The sequence below is a fragment of the Heptranchias perlo genome, chromosome 8 (genome assembly GCF_035084215.1).
Source record: "Heptranchias perlo isolate sHepPer1 chromosome 8, sHepPer1.hap1, whole genome shotgun sequence".
Classification (NCBI taxonomy): Eukaryota; Metazoa; Chordata; class Chondrichthyes; order Hexanchiformes; family Hexanchidae; genus Heptranchias; species Heptranchias perlo.
Window position 1 is genome coordinate 61,390,812 of NC_090332.1, and position 21,333 is coordinate 61,412,144.

A 21,333-nucleotide genomic window follows, 5' to 3' on the forward strand; every position below is an offset into this window, starting at 1 on the left:
ACCCGCCCCCAACCTACCTCCAACCCGCCCATTTCCGGTTTTCACCGGGGCGGGACGAGGGGCGAGTGTCCAACCCGCTCGTAGGAGGCGGGTCGGGCCTTAAAACCTTTCAAGGAGGCTACGGGCCTCCATTTCCCACAGATGTGGTTTCAACCCTGTGGAGCTCGGATTCCCGGACCTTCTCTTTCATGCCTTGTGAAAGGAGGCGAGAACATAGGAACATAGGAGCATAGGAACAGGAGTGGGCCATTCAGCCCCTCGCGCCTGCTCCGCCATTTGATAAGATCATGGCTGATCTGTGATCTAACTCCATATACCTGCCTTTGGCCCATATCCCTTAATACCTTTGGTTGCCAAAAAGCTATCTATCTCACATTTAAATTTAGCAATTGAGCTAGGATCAATTGTCGTTTGCGGAAGAGAGTTCCAAACTTCTACCACCCTTTGTGTGTAGAAATGTTTTCTAATCTCACTCCTGAAAGGTCTGGCTCTAATTTTTAGACTGTGCCCCCTACTCCTAGAATCCCCAACCAGCGGAAATAGTTTCTCTCTATCCACCTTATCCGTTCCCCTTAATATCTTATAAACTTCGATCAGATCACACCTTAACCTTCTAAACTCCAGAGAATACAACCCCAATTTGTGTAATTTCGCCTCGTAACTTAACCATTGAAATCCGGGTATCATTCTAGTAAACCTACGCTGCACTCCCTCCGAGGCCAATATGTCCTTCCGAAGGTGCGGTGCCCAGAACTGCTCACAGTACTCCAGGTGCGGTCTAACCAGGGTTTTGTATAGCTGCAGCATAACTTCTGCCCCCTTGTATTCCAGTCCTCCAGATATAAAGGCCAGCATTCCATTAGCCTTCTTGATTATTTTCTGCACCTGTTCATGATACTTCAATGATCTATGTGCCTGAACCCCTAAGTCCCTTTGGACATCCAAAGTTTTTAACTTTTTACCATTTAGAAAGTACCCTGTTCTATCCTTTTTTGACCCAAAGTGGATGACCTCACATTTGTCTACATTGAATTCCATTTGCCACAGTTTTGCCCATTCACCTAATCTATCAATATCCCTTTGTAATTTTATGTTTTCATCTACACTGCTAACAATGCCACCAATCTTTGTGTCATCGGCAAACTTAGATATGAGACTTTCTATGCCATCATCTAAGTCGTTAATAAATATTGTGAATAATTGAGGCCCCAAGACAAATCCCTGCGGGACTCCACTAGTCACATCCTGCCAATGTGAATACTTACCCATTATCCCTACTCTCTGTCGCCTTTCGCTCAGCCAACTTCCTAACCAAGTCTGTACTTTTCCCTCGATTCCATGGGCTTCTATCTTAGCTAACAGTCTCTTATGTGGGACCTTATCAAATGCCTTCTGGAAGTCCATATAAATAACATCCATTGACATTCCCCTGTCCATTACTTTAGTCACCTCTTCAAAAAATTCAATCAGGTTTGTCAGGCACGACCTACCTTTCACAAATCCATGCTGGCTCTCCCTGATTAACTGAAAATTCTCGAGGTGTTCAGTCACCCTATCCTTAATTATAGACTCCAGCATTTTCCCCACAACAGATGTTAGGCTAACTGGTCTATAATTTCTCGGTTTCCCTCTCTCTCCTTTCTTAAAAAGCAGAGTGACATGTGCAATTTTCCAATCTAGAGGGACAGTTCCTGAATCTAGAGAACTTTGAAAGATTATGGTTAGGGCATCTGCAATGTGCTCACCTACTTCCTTTAAAACCCTGGGATGGAAACCATCTGGTCCTGGGGATTTGTCACTTTTTAGTGCTATTATTTTCTTCAATACTGTTGCTTTACTTATATTAATTTTATCGAGTCCCTGTCCCCGATTCAATATAAGTTTTCTTGGGATTTCCGGCATGCTATCTTCTTTTTCGACCGTAAATACTGACGCAAAGTAATTATTCAACATGTCCGCCATTTCCCCATTGTCAATGACAATATCCCCACTTTCAGTTTTTAAGGGGCCAACACTGCTCCTGACCACCCTCTTTTTCCTAATATAACTATAAAAGTTCTTCATATTGGTTTTGATATCCCTTGCGAGTTTCTTTTCATACTCTCTTTTTGTAGCTCTTACTATCTGTTTTGTGACCCTTTGTTCATCTTTCCATCTTTCCCATTTGCCAGGATCTGTGCCATTTTTTGCCTTTTTCTATGCCCTTTCCTTATGTCTTATACTGACCCTTACCTCTTTAGTTGTCCATGGCTGTATTTTTTTGGCAAGTAGAGTTTTTGCCCCTCAGGGGTATAAACCGATTCTGTATCACGTTAAATGTTTCTTTAAACATTTCCCACTGATCATCAGTCGTTTTACCCATTAACAGATTTGCCCAGTTTACTGTGGACAGTCTCTGTCTCATCCCATTGAAGTCGGCCTTGCCAAAGTCTAGAATCTTAGCAGCTGACTCACTTTTTTCCCTTTCAAACACTACATTGAACTCGATCATGTTATGATCGCTATTGGATAGGTGTTCACGTACAGTTAAGCTGTTAACTGAATCTGGTTCATTACTCATTACTAAATCTAGTATAGCTTGCCCCCTTGTTGCCTCCAGGACATACTGCTGCAGAAAACTATCCCGGACACACTCAAGAAATTCACTACCTTTCTGACAGTTGCTAGTCTGCTTTTCCCAATCCATGTGAAGGTTAAAGTCCCCCATTAAGACCACTATGCCTTTCTTACACGCTTGTCTAATCTCTGCATATATACAATCTAGCACTTCAGAGCTGCTGCCAGGGCTCCTATATACAATTCCCACTATAGTCTTCGATCCTTTCCTATTTCTTAATTCAACCCATAAGGTCTCTGTTGGCTGCTTACCTCTCGTTATATCCTCCTTTATCATTGAAGTGATTTCATCTCTAATCAGAAGGCCCAAGACTAATAGGTAGGTGACTTTCTGGCACAACTTGTGGGCCCGGAGGAGCAGGAGTGCTTCTCCCAGGCCCATCAAGCCTACCTGCAGCAACCCCCCAATGATCGTGAACCCCGACCCAGATCTCTGCCACCCCCCCCTCTAAGATGACGGACCCCCGACTCCGATCCCCGATCGGCCCCCCCAACGATCATGAACCCCTGACCCCGACCACCCCCCCAGTGATCGCAGACCCCCGACCCCGATCGCGGACCCCTGACCCTGATCCCAAATCGCGGACCCCCGACACCGATCCCCAATCGCAGACCCCCGACCCCGATCCCCAATCCCCCCAACAATCGCGGAACCCCGATCTCGGACACCTGACCCCAATGCCCAATCACAGACCATGATCCCCAATTCCCCCCCAATGATTGCGGACCCCCGCGATGTCCTCCGATCTGGCCCCCCCCCCGTGACTGACCCCCCCTTCCCTCCCCCCTTGACTGACGACTCCTGTGCCAACCTATGCCCCTGTGCCAACCCATGACCCATACCAACCTATGCCCCTGTGCCCCCATGCCTCCATGCCCACCCATGCCCCCATGCCCACCCATGTCCCCCCCCCATCCATACAAACAAAGACTTACCTGAAGACTTACCTGAAGACATCCTCTCCCTGGTTGCTCTCCCGTCTGACTGAGACCAGCCTGTCAATCAGGCCGGTCAGTCAGACGGGAAATCAGCAAAAAAAATATGTCCTTACGTCAAAATCGTACTTCCGGGTTTCCCATCGGCAATTTGACCACCCCCCCCACCCCCGCCGCCCTCTTCCCGGCTCGGGGTCAAAATCATGTCCAATGTTTTAGGTCGATGACCTTTCATCAGAACTGGAAGCAGTTTTCAGCATGTACAGATCCAGGGAAAAAAGATGGGCTGGGAGGGGAGGGAAGAACAAAAAGGGAAAGTCTGTGATAGGGTGGAGGGCAGGAGTGATTAAATGACAAAAGGGATGATGGTGCAAGGCAAGGAGGGTGATAATGAGGCAAGGGCGGTGATAATGGGACAAGTAAAGAAACAAAAGATGGGTCTGGAGGAGCTCTAAATGGCAACAACAGAACCTGCTGTCCAACAAAAAGGGAGCAGTGTTTATGATCGGAAGTTGTTGAAATATTAAGGTCGTAAAGTGCCTATTCGTAAGATGAGGTGCTGTTCCTCGAGCTTCCTTTGAGCTTTATTGGAACAGTGTAAGAGGCCGAGGACAGGGAGGTCAGAGTGGGAGTGGGACGGAGAATTAAAATGGCAAGCAACCGGAAGCACACTTGCAGACTGAACGGGAGTGTTCAGCAAAACGATCACCCAATTTGCTTTTGGTCTCCTCAATGTAGAGGAGACCATATCGTGAGCAGCGAATACAAATAAATTGAAAGAAGTCCAAGTAAACAAACCGCTGTTTCACCTGGAAGGAGTGTTTGGTGCTTTGGGATATGAAGGGGGAAGGTGAAAGGGCGGGTGTTTCATCTCCTGCGCTCGCATGGGACGGTGCCATGGGAAGGGGAGTGGGTGTTGGGGGTGATGGAAGAGTGGACCAGGGTGTTGCGGAGGGAGCGGTCCCTTCAGAATGCTGAAAGGGGAGGGGAAGATGTGTTTGATGGTGGGACCGCGCTGGAGGCTGAATGTGGAGGCTGGTGGGGTGGAAGGTGAGGACAAGGGAGACCCTATCATGGTTCTCGGAGGAAAGGGATGAGGTGAAGGCAGAAGTGTGGGAAATGGGACAGACACAGTCAAGAGCCCTGTCAACTACAGTGGAGGGGAATCCTTAGTTGAGGAGAAAGGAAGACATATTGGAAGCACTGGTGTGGAAGGTGGCATCGTCAGAACAGATGCAACAGAAATGGAGAAACTGGGAGAATGGAATGGAATCCTTACAGGAAGCGGGGTGGGAAGAAGTGTAACCAAGATAGCTGTGGGAGTCCGTGAGCTTATATTAGGTATTGGTTGACATCCTATCTCCAAAAATGGCGATGGAGAAGACGAGGAAAGGAAGGGAAGAGTCGGAGATGGACCATGTGAAGGTGAGGGAGAGGCAGAAATTAGAAGCAAAGTTAATGAAATTTTCAAAAGGGAATTGGACATATACTTGAAAAGGAAAAATTATAGGGCAGTGGGGAAAGAGCAGGGGGTGGGGTTAATTGGATAGTTCTTTCAAAGAGCCGGCATAGGCTGTATGATTCTATGATACTCTTAAGAAACTCTAACTTGAGCTTGGGTACAGATTTTGGAGCAGATTGTAAATTTAGATTTCTTTATTTTTCCCTGAAGTATTGACTTTCCCATTTGTGATTGAAAGCTCCCATTATTCATGTAGCACCGCCAGAGGCAGACTTATCAACCGGAAGAAAGTTGTATGAGGATAAAGAGTCAGCCAACTGCCAAAGACATGAGGTCCTTCAGTGCTATTAATTTATTGCTGTGTGGTGAGTGGAACAAAGTGGATGGGCCATAAGCAAAGGCCAAGAACAGGGAATACGGCATCAGCTACTTGGAATTTGGATTCACCAGTAACAACATGTGACCTCAATGGTGAGATGCTGACACATTACATCACGTGGGCATGTAAGCATTGCCGGCATCTGAAAACAAAACATTAAGTTGTTGCTGATAAGTCTTTGGAAATTTTTCAGGGTAAGGTGGCTCAGGTAAAGAGGCAAAAAAATCGCAATGCATAAACAGATTTCTATTATTGGACAAGTATTGGCGGTATTGATCATATTTTGTTTTGTATCGCCAAAACTGTTAAGCCTCACTAGATTGCAGAGATGCTTCGAGTGAACATCTTGATTGCATGCAAATTTCACAAAATACAGCTAAAAATAACATTAATACCGTAATAAAGATGTATACAAGTAAGCAAAATATAACTAAGGTTACCCTTACACTTACCCATGGGTGGTTAAAAATCTGTAATTTTTCACCTCTACCCTTGCAGGAGCCTGGGGCTTGCATTGGTGGAGCTTGAGTTGCCCATATGAGCTTCTTTTGCCAATATTTCTGGGCCCTTTATGCATGGCCCATAATGACGACGCTGCCTCGCAGTGCCCTTAACATAAGAACATAAGAACATATGAAATAGGAGCAGGAGTAGGCCATCCGGCCCCTCGAGCCTGCTCCGCCATTCAATACGATCGTGGATAATCTTCTACCTCAACATCATTTTCCTGCACCATCCCCATATCCCTTGCTGCCTTTAATATCTAGAAATCTATCGATCTCTGTTTTGAATGTACTCAATGACTGAGCCTCCACAGCCCTCTGGGATAGAGAATTCCAAAGATTCACCACCGTCTGAGTGAAGAAATTTCAGTCCTAAATGGCCTGCCCCTTATTCTGAGACTGTGTCCCTGGTTTCAGACTCCCCAGCCAGGGGAAACATCCTCCCTGTATCTGCCTTGTCGAGCCCTGTAAGAGATCACCTCTCATTCTTCTAAACTCTAGATAATACAGGCCTAGTCTACTCAATTTCTCCTCATACAACAATCCTGCCATCCCAGGAATCAGTCTGGTGAACCTTTGTTGCACTCCCTCAATGGCAAGTATATCCTTTCTTAGGTAAGGAGGCCAAAATTGTACACAATACTGCAGGTGTGGTCTCACCAAGGCCCTATATAATTGCAGTAAGACATCTTTACTCCTGTACTCAAATCCTCTTGTAATAAAGGCCAACATACCACTTGCCTTCCCAATTGCTTGCTGCACCTTCATGTTAGCTTTCAGTGACTCATGTACGAGGACACCCAAGTACCTTTGAACATCAACTTTTCCCAATCTTCCACTATATTTTGAAAAATACTCTGCATTTCTGTTTTTCCTACCAAAGTGGATAATTTCACATTTTTCCACATTATATGCCATCTTCTTGCCCACTCACTTAGCCTGTCTATATCCCCCTGAAGCCTCTTTGCATCCTCCTCACAACTCAAATTCCCACCTAGTTTTGTGTCATCAGCAAACTTGGAAATATTACATTTGGTTCCCTCATCCAAATCATTGATATAGATAGTGAATAGCTGGGGCCCAAGCACCGATCCCTGTGATACCCCACTAGTCACAGTCTGTTAACCTAAGAAAGACCCGTTTATTCCTACTCTCTGTTTTCTGTCTGTTAACCAATTCTCAATCCATGCCAGTACATTACCCCCAATTCCATGTGCTCTAACTTTGTTCACCAACCTCCTGTGTGGGACCTTATTGAAAGCCTTCTGAAAATCCAAATACACAACATCCACTGGATCCCCCTTATCTATTTTACTAGTTACATCCTCAAAGAACTCCAATAGATTTGTCAATGATGATTTCCCTTTCATAAATCCATGTTGACTCTGCCAAATCCTATCATTATTTTCTAAGTGTCCTGTTATTACATCCTTTATAATAGATTCTAGCATTTTCCCTACGACTGATGTCAGGCTAATAGGTCTGTAGTTCGCTGTTTTCTCTCTCCCTCCTTGATTAAATGGGTTTACATTTGCTACCCTCCAATCTGTAGGAACCGTTCCAGAATCTTGAAGTTTGGAAGATGACAACCAATGCATCCACTATCTCTATAGCCACCTCTTTCAAAACCCTGGGATGTAGATCATCAGGTCCTTGAGATTTATTGACTTTCAGTCCCATTAATTTCTCTGGTACTATTTTTTTATTAGTACTAATTTCTTCCACTTCCTCATTCTCGCCAGACCCTTGTTCTCTGGTATTTCAGGGAGGTTTTTTGTATCTTCTTCCGTGAAGACAGACACAAAGGCGCCGATTTTCCAATGACGGAGTGGGTGCATTGGGGGCGGGGGGGGGCTCCAAAAATTGCTGAAATCCCGTGCGGGTTCGGAGCCAGGCTCCAACCCACTGTCTTCCAGGTTCCCCAGTGATGCGTTCGGGTGCGCACCGCCTCCTGAATGCGGGAGTCCCTCCGGCAATTAAAGCCGGCAGGATGATCATTTACATAGTTTGACATACTTGATTGAGTAGACATTTTGGCAGGGTTGCAATTTTGAAGGATCCTCAGCGTTTTTCCCGTGCTGTGGGAAACACTCCCTGTTGGAGCAGACGTGTTTCAGCCAGCAGCCAGTGGGAGATGCAAATGATTATTTGACAGGTGGGGAGAAAACGTCATTTATTGCAGCAGGGCACTCTGTCACTTCAGACAAAGTTTTGGCTGCAAGACCTTTGTGTTTTCACTCAAAATTCTTACTTTCCACCCAAAACTCTGCTGTTCAAACATATTTACCTACTTTGCGGACCCCCTCAAACTCATACCGTCAGGATGGAGGACGTCATGGCTGCATTCACCACTTCATCCGAAGATGAGCAACATCACCAGCCTCGCCAGGCACGGTGTCCACCTCCGCTTCGTGGAGCTCCACAACACAGTGCTGCGCCACAGGTACCTGCACAAGAGCACGGAGGGCAACAACAGAGAGAGCGACGTCGCAAGAGGCACTACCCTCGCCACAGGGTCTACAGACCGAGGCTCAGCTTCCTGGGCCTCTCTGAGGAGCAGTGCACACGGAGGCTCAGAGTCAGTCGCCAGGTAGTCGCAGACATCTGCAGCCTCCTTCATGCCGAGCTGCTCCCGGCTGGCCCGAGCAGCTTCTCCTTACCTGTTGCTGTCAAAGTCACCACTGCCCTCAACTTCTTTGCCTCCGGATCATTCCAGGATGCCGCCGAGGACATCACCAGGCTCTCTCAGTCGTCTGCACACAAGTGCATAAGGCAGGTCACTGACGGCTCGTTTCGCAGGGCCTCGCAGTACGTCAACTTCCCCATGGATGGCCTCAGCCAGACGGAGAAGGCAGTGGGATTCCACTCTGTGGCTGGCTTCCCACGGGTGCAGGGTGTAATCGATTGCACCCATATAGCAATACGAGTGCCTCCACACGAGTCAGGACTGTTCATCAACAGGAAGGGCTATCACTCCATCAACACTCAGCTTGTTTGTGACCACCACAAGAGATTCCTTCACGTGTGTGCCAGATACCCTGGCAGCTGCCACGATTCCTTCATCCTCCGGGAGTCCAACATCCCGCCCCTCTTCCACGCACCGAACACCCGCAAGGGCTGGCTCCTCAGGAACAAGGGATACCCCCTGCACATGTGGCTCATGACACCTCTGAGGAACCACACCACCGAGCAACAACTTAGATATGAGACTTTCTGTGCCTTCATCTAAGTCATTAATAAATATTGTGAATAATTGAGGCCCCAAGACAGATCCCTGCGGGACTCCACTAGTCACATCCTGCCAATGTGAATACTTACCCATTATCCCTACTCTCTGTCGCCTTTCGCTCAGCCAATTTCCTAACCAAGTCCGTACTTTTCCCTCGATTCCATGGGCTTCTAACTTAGCTAACAGTCTCTTATGTGGGACCTTATCAGATGCCCTCCGGAAGTCCATATAAATAACATCCACTGACATTCACCTGACCACTACTTTAGTCACCTCTTCAAAAAATTCAATCGGGTTTGTCAGGCACGACCTACCTTTCACAAATCCATGCTGGCTCTCCCTGATTAACTGAAAATTCTCAAGGTGTTCAGTCACCCTATCCTTATTTATAGACTCCAGCAATTTCCCCACAACCGATGTTAGGCTAACTGGTCTATAATTCCCCGGTTTCCCTTTCTCTCCTTTCTTAAAAGGAGGAGGAGGAAGAGGGGGAGGAGGAGGAGCAGGAGCAACCCATGGGCAGAACTGCGGCTCACCTGGCTGTTCGTGAGGCCAGGGAGTCTCTGATATGTGAACGGTTCTCCTAACATCAGACAGTGTGAAGAGTCCAGTCCTCACCGCCTGGATAGAGCAGCGGCCACACCAGCACCCCCTCTACCCCTGCACAAAACAGTCCTGCAACTACACATACGCCCACTATAGAGTGACCCAATGGGTGGCATCAAGTGTGGGCGTTCATGGTGAACCTCATGAAAGGGCCTTATTACAGAAGCCAGTCAAGCATGGCCAAGACGTGACAGTAGTGGTGACAACTATAATATTTAATGTGCGTTTAACAAAAAGCAAATATAAATAAGAAACATGACAAACTGTCAAACACCCTTGTGCATCCCCTTTGTGCTCACAAAACCTTCGCCTTTCGCTTCCGACTACTTCTACGTGGTGCTTTCCCTGTGGCTACAGCAGAGGTAGTGGCAGGTTGCTCTTGTTCATGCTTTGACCGATTAGATGATTTGGGCCTACACCCTCTGGGTTTTGGGGCCTGTGAGGGCCCCTCCAAAGACTGCTCCACCTGCACCTATGCAGGGGCAGACTCGGCCACCTGGAGAGGAGGGAGCATTGTGGGTACTGGTTGAGAGGGAGGCAATGGGTGAGACGTGGGGGTCGCTTTGAGTGGTGTCCCCACTTCCATGTCCCCTTTCGCCATCATCCCTCCACTGGGCCAGGCCCACACCACTCTGAACACTCTGCTAGACGACAGTTTGGAGGACATATGTGAAGTCTTGTATGGCCAGTGCTATGTATCTGTCTGCCTGTTTAAGGCGGCAGAATGTTGTTCACCCTGAGTCGGTAGGGCCGTTATCAGGGCCTGAATGGACTCATTGGTGAGCCGTGATTGAAGCTCCATGGAGGTTAGCCTTCTCTCCATCGCAGACATTCCCGCACTTACCCGCGACACTATCTCAGAGATGCCCTCACGTCCCTGTGAAAATATCTCAGATATTCCCTCCTGTACCTGTGCCACCATTCCACTCATGCAGGAGTTGGTCTCCTCCATCCTCTGCCCGATTGTGGAGAGTGCGCGTGGCACCTGTTCCAACAACTCGCAAATATACTGCTGCCCATCGACCATTCTCCTTTTAAAGGAGGGCCCCCAGGGTTCAGCATCTGTGTCCAGCTGAGCAGAGCCTGGAGAAGAGTGCTCCCACCGACACGGACTCTCCACAACTGCCCCTGCCACCAGTGTCAGCTCGTACTTACAAGTGTGTGGTGACTCACCAGGTGTGACCCAAACTAATTGCGAACTGGGACCCACCGAGGTGTGTGTATCTGCACTGCTCCTCCAGGCTCTGCTCAGCTGGACACAGGTGCTGAACCCTGGGGGCCATCCATGAAAAGGAGAATGATCGAGGGGCAGCAGTACATTTGCGAGGTGCTGGAACAAGTGCCACGTGCACTCTCCACAATCGGGCAGAGGATGGAGGAGACCAACTCCTGCATGAGTAGAATGGTGGCACAGGTACGGGAGGGAATATCTGCGATATTTTCACAGGGATGGTGCCCCCTCAGAGGCTGGCAGGTCCTCTGAGGAATCACCCTCCGCCGTCACAGCGATCGCTGAAGACCCTATAAGAGAACAGAAGGCAATATTAAGCATGATCACAGATGTTGAGGTGCTGAAGATGGCGAGGCACGTTAACATCAATTCAGATTGTGAGTGCTGAATGTTAAAGTTCTGTCACCAGATGTTTGTAGGATGACAGTCTCGGCGTTCCCGACGGACAGGCACTCAAGGGTGCGGCTCAGCTCCAGCGCCTCCTGCTCCGCGTCTGTGAGGACGACTACCTGTTGCGGCCCCCCTCCGGTCCTCGCCCTCTCCTGTGCATTCTGAGCTCTCTTCTCCTATAGGGGAGAAAGTACAGACGAATGAATGAGTGATGGTGACGTGGCCAACCGATGAATGCATTGGTTTGGGTGAGGCTGACCGTGAAAGAGATGCATCAGAGGGTGAGTATGAGACAGAGCCATGACATTGTATGAGGATTGGGTTGAATGGTAGTGGTGGGGTGACTAATGGGGAGGTGAGGAAGTGCTGAGGAAGTGCAGGTAAGTTGAAGATGATCTTTGAGTGGGTGTGCGAGTAATGTGATAGAGTAGTGTTGGCAGTGCAGAATAAGTTGGGGGTTGGGGCAGTGATTGGAATATGGAGTGTCGGAGAATGAGTAAGTGTACTCACTTTGGCTGACCTAGTAAGGTCACTGAAGCTCTTCCTGCACTGTATCCAGGTGCAGGAGGTGTTGCTGCTGCTGGTGACAATAGAACCATAGAACCATAGAAAAGATTCAGCACAGAAGGGGGCCAATCGGCCCATCGTGTCCGCTCCGGCTCGAAGAACAACCAGATGCCCGTTCTAATCCCGCCTTCCAGCACCCGGTCCGTAGCCTTGCAGCTTACAGCACTTTAGGTGCAGGTCCAGGTACTTTTTAAAAGAGTTGAGGGTCCCTGCCTCTACCAACAATTCGGGCAGAGAATTCCATACACCCACCACCCTCTGGGTAAAAACGTTTTTCCTCATGTCCCCTCTAATCCTTCCGCCAATCAGCTTAAATCTATGTCCTCTAGTTCTTGAACTCGCCGCTAGGGGAAACAGGTACTTCCTGTCTACTCTATCTAGGTCCCTCAGCCTCCTCTGCTCCAAGGAAAAGAACCCCAGCCTATCCAATCTCTCCTCGTAGCTGCAATTTTCAAGCCCTGGCAACATTCTTGTAAATCTTCTCTGCACTCTCTCCAGAGCAATTATGTCCTTCCTGTAATGTGGTGACCAGAACTGCGCACAATACTCCAGCTGTGGCCTTACCAGGGTTTTATACAGTTCCATCATTACATCCCTGATTTTGTATTCTATACCTCGGCTAATATTGGAAAGCATTCCGTCTGCCTTCTTCACAACCGTATCTACCTATACTGCCACCTTCAGGGACCTGTGTCCAAGGTCTCTCACTTCCTCTACCCCTCTCGATATATTCCCGTTTACTGCGTATTCCCTTTTACTGTTTGCCCTCCCTAAGTGCATTACCTCTCACTTCTCCGGGTTGAACTCCATTTGTCACTTTTCCGCCAACTCCACCAATCCATTGATATCTTCTTGGAGTCTACAGCTATCCTCTTCACTATCAACTACAAGGCTAATTTTTGTGTCGTCTGCAAATTTGCCAATCATGCCCCCTTACATTGAAGTCCAAATCATTAATATATACCACAAACACCAAGGGACCCAACACTGAGCCCTGTGGCACACCACTGGAAACGGATTTCCATTCACAAAGACATCCGTGACTTTTACCCTTTATTTCCTGTTACTGAGCCAATTTTGGATCCAATTCGTCACATTTCCCTGTATCCCATAGGCTTTTACCTTTCTGACCAGTCTGCCATGTGCGACCTTGTCAAATGCCTTACTAAAATCCATGTAGACGACATCCACTGCACCACCCTCATCAATCCTCCTTGTCACTTCCTCAAAGAATTCAATCAGATTTGTAAGGCATGACCTTCCCTGAACAAATCCATGCTGACTATCCCTGATTAAACCATGCCTTTCCAAGTGACAGTTTATCCTATCTCTCAGTATTGATTCTAATAGTTTGCCCACCACCCGAGGTAAGACTGACTGGCCTATAATTTTTCGGCCTTTCCCTCGTACCCTTTTTAAACAATGGTGCTACGTTTGCAGTCTTCCAGTCCTCCGGTACCTCCACTGTATCGAATGAGGATTGGAAAATGATCCTCAGAGCATCTGCTATTTCCTCCCTGGTTTCCTTCAATAGCCTGGGAAACAATCCCTCCGGCCCTGATGACTTATCAACTTTCAAGAATTCCAGTCCCTCTAGTACTTCCCCTCTTCTAATGTTTACCTTATCCAATATTTCACACCTCTCCTCTTTAACTACTACATCCAGATCATCCCTTTCCTTTGTGAATACGGAGACAAAATATTCATTTAAAACCCTACCCACATCCTCTGCTTCTACACACAAGTTACCCTCATCATCCTTGATAGATCCCACCTTTTCCTTAGCTATCCTCTTGTTCTTAATGTACTGATAAAACATCTTTAGATTTTCTTTAATCTTACTAGCTAATATTTTTTCATGCCCTCTCTTTGCTTTCCTTATTTCCTTTTTTACGTCATCCCTGTACTTTCTATACTCCTCTAGGCTTTCTGCAGTATTTAGTTTTCTGTGACAGTTATAAGTTTTCTTTTTCTGCTTTATCTTGCCCCATATACTTCTAGACAACCAGGGGGCTCTAAATTTGGCAGTGCCACCCTTTTTCTTTGAGGGGGCGTGTCTGCATTGTACCCGTGGAATTTCACTTTTTGGAGCCTCCCACTGGCTTGCCACTGATTTCTCCTCAAATAGTTGTGTCCAGTCCACTTCTGCCAAATCACCTCTTAGTTCTGTAAAATTTGCTTTCCCCCAATTTAAAACGTTTACTCCTGATTTAACTCTGTCCTTTTCCATAATAATGCTGAAACTAACTGAATTGTGGTCACTACCCCAGTATGGTCACCCATTGTCACTTCACCCACTTGCCCATCTTCATTTCCTCTGCTACCTCGAGCCAGGCCTTCTTGGTGGCAGAGGCAGGCCACTTCTTCCCGTCCGCTGGGCGGAAGACATCCCTACTCCTCCTCACCCCATCCAGTAGCACCTGGAGTGAGGCATCACTAAATCTAGGAGCAGCCTTTCCCCTGTGCTGCTCCATTGTGTTATTTGGGTTTTTGCTTCAGGAGCAGCCATTGGAGGACCGCCCCTTTAAATAGAGCTCCTCCAGCTGACAGCCTGTGCGCAGTCTGCCCGCTGCGCAACTTTCGGATGGCAAACCCGGAAGCCATGTTGAGTGGCTCCATTTGACCTGCAATCACGTGGGGAACGGACAGATTTTATTGGGCGGATTACCCACGCCCCCAATCGCCCCCCCCCCCCCGCTGCCATCCCGCCTCCATGCTAATATCAGGGCCAAAGTATTTGTTTAATTTCCTTGCCATTTCCTTATTCCCCATTATAAATTCTCCCGTCTCTGTCTGTAAGGTTCCCACATTTGCCTTCGCCAGTCTTTTCCTTTTTACATACCTATAGTAGCTTTTACATTCCGTTTTTATTTTCTCGCTAGTTTACTCTCATATTCTATTTTCCCTTTCTTTATCAATTTCTTGGTCCTCCTTTGCTGAATTCTAAAATGCTCTCAATCCTCGGGCTTACTGCTTTTTCTGGCAACTTTCAGCTTTCTCAGTGTCATCAGTATTCTTCCATTCATAAGGCTGATGGCCTTCCTCCAGTTGTAGCTCCATGTGTAGTCCTTGTTGCACAGAAAAGTAAGAAGCATGCAGCACATCACAATGTTATGGGACACTCTCTGTGGGCTACAGGTGCCACACTCACCTCTGTTAGAAGGTTGTGGCTTCAAGTAACTCCAGAGGTGAGCACATAATCTCGGCTGACACTTCAGTGCTGTACTGAGGCAGTGCTGCACTGTCAGAGGTGCTGTCTTTTGGATGAGATGTTAAAATGAAGCACTGTCTGCCCTCTCAGGTGGACGTAAAACATGCCATAACACTATTTCGAAGAACAGGGGAGTTATCGTCAGTGTCTTGGCCGATAGTTATCCCTCAACCAACATCACTAAAACAGATTATCTGGTCATTATCACATTGTTGTTTGTGGGACCTTGCTGTGTACAAATTGGCTGCCGCATTTCCCAATGTTACAACAGTGACTACACTTCAAAAGGACTTAATTGGCGGTGAAGTACTTTGGGATGTCCTGAGGTTGTGAAAGGTGCTATATAAATGCAAGTTCTTTCTTTCTTTCCATTGGAGGAAGCTACCAGATCTGTCCAGGCATCTGAATCATTGCTTCATAACTCCAATGGTCTGCTCGATGAGGGCTCTTGTTGATGCATGGATCTGACTGGACTGATGTCCTGCTATTGAGCATAGATTTCTTATAGGTGTCATCAGCCAAGCGTGCAGAGAATTGCCCTTGTCTCCAAGCAGCCAATTTTGAACTTGCTGTGCAGGGTCAAACAGTGGTGGAATGCATGACTGATGCAAGATAAATGTGTCATAGCAACTGCCAGGAAAGCAGGCCCAATGCTGCATGATGCGCTGCTAGTTATTACACACCAGGTGAACATGGTATCCTTTGTGATTTGCTTACAGGAATCACAGCTCTGGGCAAAAATATCAAGTTCAAGTCTAGGTTTTTAGGAGAGATTGAAGACTTCAGGTAAAAAAGCTATTAAAAGACACAAAAGACAAATCAGTAGATAAATTTCATCATACTATTGTGAAATACGTAATTTTTTATTTTTTATCTTTGGACATTAGAAATTTCCGTTATAGTCCCTACCACTCAAAATGTCCACGTTTAAAACAGGCAGTCATTTATAGCAGCCAAAAAGCGATAACAATTATCTATTTGCATTAACATCAATTTCAAAGTTGCTGGAATTAACGTCTTAAGTGCTCCATTTATTTCGGGCAGAAACAGCTGAGCTTACTCACTAGTTCACACCTCGTTACAGTGCACTGAATGTAATAAAAGAGCTCTATTGCGGCAGACTTCATTTTAATATTGTATATTTTTGGATGAGAATCCTTCATGGCAGTGCAGGAGGTTTCCCCCATTAAGAGCTGATCAAAGCAAAGAGAGAACTCTTCTACTTTTCCAGTGAATTTGTGACTACAGCCATAATAAATGTCCCAGTTTTGAAAGCTAGGTAAATATAGATCTCTGGTAACACAGGACTATTTTTTGTTTGTTTCAGTTACAACTGCATGAAAGCACTTTAATCCCTTAAATGAAATGGGTAAGAAATTTGTGTTATTTGTCAGAACTTAGTGTTACATTATTACGTGGAGTGGGAGGAGGGGTTCCCTGGCAGAGCTGTTGGTGGGTTAGTTCCAATTGAAATTAGAATATGAACTGTTTCATACTGTCAGGGCAATTTCAAATTTGCTTTGTTCAGTGGACAGGGAAAAACACTAGACACTATGCCTAAGCATGTTAAATTATGCAACTTGTGGAAAAGTTATTCATTTAACAGGAATTTACAAGAAACTGATTAGTTCACTTGATGAATCCGTGTTGTTTGTAATAAAGTTGGTAATGTCCAGTTAATGGTTGTCTTTCAGGTACCGGCAGACCTGCTGTTTCAACCAGAGCACATGCACGCGACGCTGTTACACCGTATAGCGAACAAATTGCGTTCACACGAACGCACCCTCCGTAACTGGTGGGCACTGTACTGAAAAAAAAATCAGAAAGCATTTTGAGGAATTTCTGGTACCCAATGGCCAGATTGTGCAATGATGGGGTGATGAGTTAACATGGGCAAAATCCATTATAAATCTGGACAGAGGAATATCATCGGAAAAAGCTGATATCAAAAGTGGGACAAAAATATGACAACATGAAGTCAAATTGTGCAGACAGGAAGTGTGTGCAGATGTAAACAACAAAACGTATGACCCAATCTCTGTGATCCTGACTGTAACGGGAACCCAATTTTCTGTGGGTTTGAAAAACGAAAGATGAAAGGAAGGAAACGAATATCCTTTTCTGATTGGCACACCAAGTGGGATTAAAATAATCAGTGGCATGTTGCAAAACTAAAATGTCCCTTTGAGCGTCATTCCTGGTGTCCAGCAGAAATGTGCCTTACAATCTACAAACTGCCACAAAAGCTATTCCAGAGAGTTTATCCTGGGACTGATATGGAGGATGGAGTTTGATAAGTTTGAAAATTAAACTTAGACAAATGCAGTTTTCTCTCTGACCTCCGATTATCAGTGTAAACATAGCACTGGGGGAAAATTTCCTCTGTTTGCTTTTTATAGTGAAAGTGTAAACAGATGTATAAAAAATGCTTTAATTGCTTTGATATTATAAATAATGGACAGAGGAAATTCTCTCTTTATATACATTTCAACAAGAACAACTTGCATTTATATAGCGCCTTTAATGTAGTGAAACGTCCCATGGTACTTCACAGGAGCGATTATCAAACAAAATTTGCAGGTGATTCTCTGGCTATGACTGGACAGATAGGAATGGAACCAGATGAGGGCCATCCCAACCAGCTGGATGATGGAGGAGAGGCATTGGAGGAGGATGGTGTGGTCAACCTTGTTAAAGACTGCAGACAGGTCAAGAAAAATGAGGAGGGATAGTTTACCACAGTCACAGTCACATGGGATGTCATTTGTGACTTTGATAAGGGCCGTTTCAGTGTCTTAAAGGGCACCTGATTGAAAGGGTTCAAACATGGAGTTGCGGGAAAGATCGACACGTTCAAGGACTTTGGAGAGGAAAGGGAGGTTGGAGATGCACACACTGGTATTCAGCTAATCTCATTAGGTGCCATTTTCTAACTTTAAATGATTCCTCTTTTGTCCTACTCAGCTACTTGCATTTATGCATTACATTTGCCCTGTTTCTATTGGATCTTGTTTATCCTTGACTGACAGAGTTGTATTGCTGGGTTCTGTGGCAGTGATTTGTTACATTTGGTATTCAGAACTTAGAGGACAATGGAGCTGCCAAATCAAAAAATGTATCACATAAACACACATTATTCTGTAAGCAGCCCCTTTATTCTACGTGGAGGTTTACTCCGAGATCTGCTGTCACACATAGCCACTTTCTCACACCTTAATAGATCTATTTTGTTTAACTGATTTCAGACAGACTGGGGGATTTTTAACCCCCCAGGACAGGCAGGAGAGGGGTGGTGGGGGTTAACATTTAAAAATTGGAAATCCGACCCCAACCCACCTCCAACGCGCCCACTTCTGGTTTTAACAAAGGCGGGTTGGAGGGTGGGCGACTAACTTGCTCTCGAGAGGCGGGTCAATTAGTTAAATATGTTAATGAGGCTGCATGCTTTAAATTTTTCCAGAGTTTCAGATTAAATGGCTGTGGGCCAAGTTTCCCAGGGTTCGGAAAAGCCGGCAGCTAAAGTGAGGTGAGAGGGGCCGGATCCAGCAGGTAAGTACTTTTCCAGCACTGCTTGAGGGCCAGGAGGAGCTGAAGTGCTTCCACTGGCCCCCAAGCAAACCTGATGCAATTGGCCTCCCTCCCTGTGATCCACCGACTCCCCAGCCTCCCCGATCTCGCCACTGATCTCCACGACCTCCCCACCAGTCTCTGATCTCCCCCCAACCTCCCTGATCTCTCCACTGACCTCCACGACCTCCCCACTGGTCTCTGATCTCCCCCCAACCTTCCCAATCTCTCCACTGACCTCCACGACCTCCCCACTGGTCTCTGATCTCCCCCCAACCTCCCCAATCTCTCCACTGACCTCCACGACCTCCCCACCGGTCTCTGATCTCCCCCCGACCTCTGATCTCCCCCCCCCCGACCTCCACGATCTCCCCCCGACCTCTGATTTGCCCCCGACGTCTGATCTCCCCCCCGACCTCCGATCTGCCCCCTGACCTCCACAATCTCCCCCCCGATCTCCTACCTGGCCTCCGATCTCCCCCACCGACCTCCACGATCTCTCCCCCCCCGTGCAACCGCCACAACCTTCCCCCTGAACACCACAATCTCTCCCCCCGTCCCTCCCTTCTCTCCGCTCCTCGGCTGCAGTGTACCAGCGCAGGCCTTCCCGCCCGACAGCCAGCCTCTCAATCTGACTGGTTGCCGGCCGGAAACAGAAGAAAACATTTTAAATGTGGTCCTGCCGTTACATTTGTCAGGATCCCTGTGTTACCAGCATTTCTGGGTTTCCTCGGCCGCTACGACCCCCCTGCTCCGTTCCATCCCTGCCTCCCTGTAAATACCAGGGCCATTGTCTTAAAAATGGTGGTGATAAAAAAGAGCAAAAGAATTCTTTGGGGCTTGAAATCTTATCTTTAAGGTACAGTAATTCCAATTTTCTGCTTGATAATTACTGGAAATACTTGTTTTTTCCCTTTTTCTGAAACACGCAATTATATTAGTTATGGTTATGAATTTTGATAAATTTTGACAATGGGTTCAGAATGAGTTAGAGTCCTAAATATGGGTGAAGTGAAGTCTGATATTTAAATATTAAACAATGGTACATAACTCAATGTATTTCTTAAAATAGGGCCTCAACATTGCCAAAACTTCTCTATAAGGCTATAGAGTAGTTCTGCCTTCACCATTTTGAACAATGTGCACAGATGAGATGAGATCAATGAATGTGATGAGACCACATCCTGTCCCCAATAGACTACAAAGTGGTGGTGGTTGTTGTTGTTTGTTGTTGTTGTACTAATACTGCTGCATTTCATTCCCTGCTTGACTCCATTGGATGCTGCACATTATAGTGGTAGTCACCTGGAAAAATAAAAACATTTCCTTCATTTTAGAAATATAACAGTAAAAATCTCTCTGCCATGGTGGTGGGTTATGCCAATGTGGTGCACCTGTAGAGGGGCCTTTCTGGCTCTTCTCATGTCTGCTGCCATTTTGTAAAGACAGGTTAATGCAATCTCCAAGTTATCTTAATTTGGCCACACATACATCTGTGTGAACAAATCAAAATTTCCCTGCTCGGATTATTTGAGGTTATTACCTCCTTCTGATGATATCAACTACACTTTAAACTATTGGAAGTAAAGTTAAACAAAATAAACTGAAGATCTCCACTGCTCTCAATAACAGTGGTAAACATGTTTAGGAAGGAATCATAAATCTGTAGATCAATCTCAGTGCTGTTCTGCTGATGTTTTTACACTACTTTGAGCTTCAGTGTTATAGTGATACAGTATCCAATTGCAATTCATTACTTTATGTACAATCATCCCATGTACAGTGCAGCATTGTCTGGTGAATGCACGAGAAAGGAAGGCTGACATTTGGAGAAAGTGAAAGTGATGATGGATTTATCATGGAAATTAGTTAGGAACACAAACCATTTGCGTTGTAGTTGTATATCTAAAGATACCCCGTAAATCCTAAGAGCAGATGAACAGGGTTAATTTACTCCAAGTGCATTGATTATGAAATATGAAAATGGATTTTGTTCCTCCTTTTTTAGTATCTTTACAGTAACACACGCGGTTACTCAGTGCGTTCATTTGGATCTTGGCTGTGTTACAAATAATTCACGACAAAGAAATGCCCTTTACAGGCCAGGAATGCAGGAAAAACTAAACAGAATTCAGGAGGCACGGGAGACAACCAACAGGAAAGTCAACATAGTCTAAGTAACCCATAGTAAGAAGAAAAAAAGAAATAACTTGCATTTATATCGCCTCTTTCACAACCAATGAAGTACTTTTGAAGTTTAATCACTGTTCTAAAGTAGGGAAATGTGGCCAATTTGCACACAGCAAGGTCCCACAAAGAGCAATGAAATATATGACCAGATAATCTGTTTTATTGGAGTTGTTTCATGGATAAATGTTGGCCAGGACACGAGAAAATTCCCCTGCTCTTCTTCAAATAATGCCATGGGATCTTTTGCATCCACCTCAGAGGGCAAACAGGGTCTCAGCTTAATGTCTCATCCGAAAGATGGCACCTCCAATAGTGCAGCACTCCCTCAGTACTGTACCGTTTTTAGTATTCATTCCTGGGATATGGGCATTGCTCCTGCACATGGTCCTGGTGAGGCACCGTGTGAAAACCCTTCCTCCAGACGAGCTTCTAAAGTATGTGTGGTG